A 6000-nucleotide genomic window follows, 5' to 3' on the forward strand; every position below is an offset into this window, starting at 1 on the left:
CCTTAGAAGAAAATATTGGGGAAAAGCTTCATGACACTGGATTTGGCAGTGTTTTACTGGGTATGACACCAAAAGCAGAGGTAACCATACACAAATGGGACTACATCGAACCTAAAAACTTGTGTTCCTCAAAAGGCACAATCAACATTGTTGATCAGTTTTTTAAAAAAGATTCATACACGTTGCTAGATGATGGGAATACGTTTCTAAAGTATTATAAAGACATTGTTGGTTTTGTAGGGGATCAAGAACTTATGAATAGGCTGGGTATGGTGGCGCATGCCTATAATTATAGCACTTTGAGAGCTGAGGTGAGAGGATTGCCTGCGCAACTTGGTGAGCCCTCATCTCTACAATAAATCAAAAAATTAGCCAGGCATGGTGGCGTGTGCCTATAGTTCCAGCTACTTGGAAGGCTGAGGTGGAAGGATCACATGAGCCCAGCAGGTCAAGGCTGTGGTGGCCATGAGCACTGCACTCCAGCCTGGGGTGACAGAGTGAGACTCCAACTCAAAAAGAAAAACAACAAAAAAAAGAATAGATGTTCTAATAGAATACCTAGGAAAAAATTAGTGTTGGTTAGAAATTGGGAAAGTTAGAAAAAATAATATATGACTACATTTAGGAGGTAGAGATGGCAGAGGGATGATTGGGAAGAAAGGAGGTTAACCAGGAAAGCTTAGGGTGCTAAAGGTCAAGAGCAGATCCATTTTACAGGCCGGAAGTCTTTGATGATGTCCACCACTCATTATAGTCTACAGAACTGTGAGAGAATACATTTATGTTGTTTTAAGCCACTCAGTTTGTGCTACTTTGTTATGGCAGTCCTAGGAAACTGATAGAGGGGAATCCTGGGAAAATGATACATACTTTCCTACATGTTTTAATGTAATGATATTATTCCCTTACCAATTTTTGATGCCTGGATAGGCCTTTCCTTTGGTATGCGTGCAGTGATTTAAAAAAAAATTATTTTGAAATATAGAACAATAAGAGGTTGCAAAGAAATGTATAGGGGAAGCTGGGATTGGTGGCTCAGCCTGTAATCCCGCGCTTTGGGAGGCTGAGGTGAGTGGACTACCTGAGCCCGCGGGTTCAAGACCCGCCTGGGCAACTTGGCGAGACCTCATCTCTACAATAAATCAAAAAATTATCTGGGTGTGGTAGCACGTGCCTGTAGTTCCAGCTACTTGGAAGGCTGAGACTGAAGGATCGCTGGAGCCCAGCAGGTTGAGGCTGCAGTGGCCGGGAGCGGCCACTGCACTCCAGTCTGGGTGACAGAGTGAGACTCTAACTCAAAAAAAAAAAAGAAATGTACAGGGAAGACCTGTGTACGCTTCCTCCAGCTTCCCTCAGTGTTAATACTTCACACAACTATGTTACAGTATAATACCAAAAAATTGACTTTGCTACAATTCATAGAACTTATTCAGATTTCACTAGTTATACGTGCACTCATATATGTGTGTATATGTGTATAGCTTTATGCAGTTTTATCATGTGTAGCCTTGTGTCACCTCCACAATAGCCAAAATACTCAACAGTACCAAACTTCAAGACTCCCTCATGTTACCTCTTTATCTACCCTTTTCCCTTTTCCCTAATCCTTGGCAACCACTATTCTGCTTTTCATCTATATAATTATGTAATTTCGTGAATGTTACATAAATGGAATTTACATAAATGTAAATTACATAATTTCATGAATTTTAAGACTGACTTTTATTTTCTTCTGTGTGTGTGTGTGTGTGTGTGTGTGTGTGTGTGTGTGTGTGTATGTGTTTGTATACATATTCAATCCAGTAGGGGATCAAGAACATATGAATAGATATTCTAATAGAATTCTTAGGAAAAAAGTTAGTGTTGGATAGAAATTGAAAAAGTTAGAGAAAATAACATGACTACAACATTGAGGAGGTAGAGATAACAGGGATGATTAGGAAGGAAGGAGGGCAATTACATATATATGTGTGCATGTTTGTATTTATGTTTCTTATATTAATATACAAGTTTGTACTTAAAAATAAGTCCTCATTTATCTAGGATAAATGCTCAAGAATGTAATTGCTGGGTAGCATGATAAGTCCATTTTTAGTTTTAAAAGGAACTGCCAAACTATTGTCCACAATGGTCATACCATTTTACATTCTCCCAGCATTGTATAAATGATCTAGTTTTTCTGAATCCTAGCCAGCACTTGGTGTTGTAGTTATTTTTCATTAAAGCCATTCTGATAGGTGAGTAATAATATCTGATTGTGTTTTTAAATTTCCTTAATGGCAAATAATGTTGAGCATCTTTTCATGTTTTTGCATGAAACACATCTGCATACCCTTTTCAGTGAAATGTCTGTTCATGTCTTTTGCCCATTTTCTAATTTGATTGGTTTTTACTGTTGAGTTTTCACTTTGTGTATTCTAGATAGAAGGCCTTTGTTGGATATATAACTTGAAGATATTTTCTCTCAGTCTGTAATTTTACTTTTAATCCTTTTAACAGGATTTTTTTAGAACAAAAGTTTTTAATTTTGATTGTGTCTAATTTGTCATTTTTTCCCCTTATGAATTGTGTTTTTGGTGTGTGTGTGTGTGGGTGTGTGTGTGTGTGTGTGTGTGTGTCTGTATCTGGTGTCAAGTCCAAGAACTCTTTGACTAGTCCTAGGTCTTTAAGATTTTCTCCAGTGTTATTTCCTAGAATTTTATAGTTTTACATTTTTCATTTTTGTTTATAGTCCATTTTGAGTTCATTTTTTGTAGAAAGTATGAGATTTAGATCAATATTCTTTTGGGTTTTTTTGCCTATGGATTACTGGTTGCTCCAATATCATTTATTTTAAAAGTTATCCCATCTCAATTGAATTGCTTTTTTGCCTTTGTTAAAAATTAGTTGGGCACGTTTGTGTGGCCTTATTTCTGGGTAGTCTGTTCTGTTCCATTGATCTCTATGACTGCCTCTGCTAGTATCATATTTTCTTGATTACTATAGGTATCTAGTAAGTCTTAACATTGGAAAGACATTCTTCCTACTGTATTATTTTTCTAAATGTTTTGGCCGCCCTTAAGACCTTTTTCTTTACATATAAATTTTAGAATAAGCTTGCCTGTGCTGAGATTTTAATAGAAATTGTGTTAAGCCTATAGATGAAGTAGGAGAGAACACCTTTACTCTGTTGAGTTCCAGTGCATGAACACAACATGCCTTTCCAAATATTTTAAGTTTTCTTTGATTTATTTCATTAGCATCTAACAATTTTCATCATACAAAATTCAATTTGTTAATTGTATACCAGTTTCATTTTTTTTTGGAGCATTTGTAAATGATATTGCCTTTTTTTTTTTTTGAGTTGGAATCTTACTCTGTCTCCCAAAATGGAGTGCAGTCATGGCCACTGCAGTCTCAATCTGCTGGGCTCAGGAGATCCTTCCTCCTAAACCTTCCAAGTAGCTGAAACTACAGGCATGTGCCACCATGCCCAGCTAATTTTTGTTGATTTATTGTAGAGATGAGGTCTTGCTAAGTTGTCCAGGCTGGTCTTGAACCTCTGGGCTCAAATTCGTCTTCTCACCTTGGCCTCCCAGAGTACTGAAATTACAGTCATGAGCCACTGTGCCTGGCCTACATTTTTATTTTGGAATGCAATTGGTTTTTTGTATGTTCATCTTGTATTCTGTGACCCTACTCAACTCACATATTAGTACTAGGTTTCTTTTTTATAGATTCCTACTTGTAAACAATCAAATCACTGCAAATAGACAGTTGCTTTTTATTTTTTTCTTGCCTTATTGGAGTGACTAAAACTTTCAGTATTATATTGAATAAGGTGGTAAGAGTAGATAGACTTGTCCCAATTTTAGAGGGGAAGCATTCAGTTGTTTTTTTTTTAAAACAGAATCTTACTTTGTTGCCCGGACTGGAGTGCAGTAACATGATCATTGCTCACTGTACCCTTGACATTCTGGGATCAAGTGATCCTCCTGTTTGCCTCCCAAGTGTCTGGGATTACAGGCATGTGCTACCAAACCCAGCTAATTTTTAATTTTTTTTAGAGACACGATCTTGCTATGCTGCCCACACTGGTCTTAAATTTCTGGGCTCAAGTGATCCTTCCACCTTGGCCTCCCAAAGCCCTGGGATTACAGAGGTGAGGCACCATGCCCAGCTGTAGTCAGTCTTTAACATTAAGTTTGATATTAGTTACAGGTATTTTGTAGATGCTGTATATTATGAAGTTAAGGAAATTTCCCTCTCTTCCTAATACCCTGAGAGTTTTTTTTCATGCAAGGGTATTGATATGATCATGTTACTTTTCTTATTTGTCATATTGATATAATGCCGCTCATATCTGGAATAAATCCCACTTAGTCATAGTATATCATACTTTTTATTCATTGTTGTATTTGATTTGTAGTTTTCTTTTTTGTACTGCCTTAGTCTTGTTTTGGTATCAAAGTAATACTGGCCTTGTAAAATGAGCTGGAAAGTGTTCTCTTGTTTTCTGGAAGAAATAGTGTAAAACATTATATGAATGTTTGGTAATATTCTTCAGTGAATTATCTGGACCTGGACATTTCTTTTTGGGAACTTTTAGGTTATAAATTTAATTTTTGAAATAGTTATAAGAGCTGGGCTCGGTGGCTCAGCCTGTAATCCCACGCTTTGGGAGGTTGAGGTGAGTGGATTGCCTGAACCCGTGGGTTCGAGACCCGCCTGGGCAACTTGGGGAGACCTCATCTCTACAATAAATCAAAAAATTAACCAGGTGGTAGCACGTGCCTGTAGTTCTGGCTACTTGGAAGGCTGAGGCAGAAGGATCGCCGGAGCCCAGCAGGTCGAGTCTGCAGTGGCTGGGAGCAGCCACTGCACTCCAATCTGGCGACAGAGTTAGACTCCACTCAAAAAAAAAAAAAGTTACACGACTATTCAGATTACCTGTTTCATCTTAGTCGAGTTTTGGTATCTTGTTATTTTCAAGGAATGGATCCATTTAAGTTATTGAAGTTATGAGTGTAAACTTATATGTGGTGTTCTTATTATTCCATCTAGCCATATATATAAATGATGTATGATCCTTTAAAAAATTATTTCTTTGAGTCTTCCTCTTTGACCCATGGAATTTTTTTTTGTTTTTTTTTTGAGTTGGAGTCTCACTCTGTCGCCCAGACTGGAGTGCAGTGGCCGCTCCCAGCCACTGTAGCCTCGACCCGCTGGGCTCTGGCGATCTTTCTGCCTCAGCCTTCCAAGTAGCTGGAACTACAGGTATACGCTACCACCCCCGGCTAATTTTTTTTTTTTTTTTATTGTAGAGATGAGGTCTCACCAAGTTGCCCAGGCGGGTCTCAAACCCGCGGGCTCAGGCAATCCACTCACCTCAGCCTCCCAAAGCGTGGGATTACAGGCTGAGTCACCGACCTGGCTGGAATATTTTTTAATTTTTAAAAAATTGACCAAAAGTATATATATTTATGGTGTACAAAATGATGGTTTGATATGTATACATCATTAAATGATTAAATCTAGCTAATTAACATATCTATTACTTCAGATACTTATTTTTTTCTTCCACAACAGTTACCTTAGAAACATCAATTTTTTTTTGTTTGTAGTTAGAACATTTAACCACTCTCTTAGCAGTTTTCAGTCATAGAATACATTGTTTCAAAATGATTTGTAATTGATTGGCTGCTTTAAATCCTAGGCACCTGAGAGCCAATCCCCACCACTACACAATATGTCCATGTAATGAATACATGTGTACTCTGAATCTAAACTAAAAGTTAAAATTAAAAAGAAAAAAGTCCAGCCGGGCTCGGTGGCTCAGCCTGTAATCCCGCGCCTTTGGGAGGCTGAGGTGAGTGGATTGCCTGAGCTCGTGAGTTCGAGACCCGCCTGGGCAGCAAGACCTCGTCTCTACAATAAATAAAAAAATTAGCCAGACATGGCAGTGCATGCCTGTAATTCTGGCTACTTGGAAGGCTGAGGCGGAAGAATCACCGGAGCCCA

General features: G+C 38.1%; 1 protein-coding gene across 3 annotated transcripts in view; it reads left to right on the forward strand.

Moving 5' to 3' along the window:
• ZNF461 (zinc finger protein 461) overlaps positions 1-6000 on the forward strand; it is a 40069-nt gene that overhangs the window by 21990 nt on the left and 12079 nt on the right. The window lies entirely within an intron of this gene.

Source organism: Carlito syrichta, unplaced genomic scaffold (genome assembly GCF_000164805.1).
Source record: "Carlito syrichta isolate Samal-C Ts95f unplaced genomic scaffold, Tarsius_syrichta-2.0.1 Scaffold315987, whole genome shotgun sequence".
NCBI lineage: Eukaryota > Metazoa > Chordata > Mammalia > Primates > Tarsiidae > Carlito > Carlito syrichta.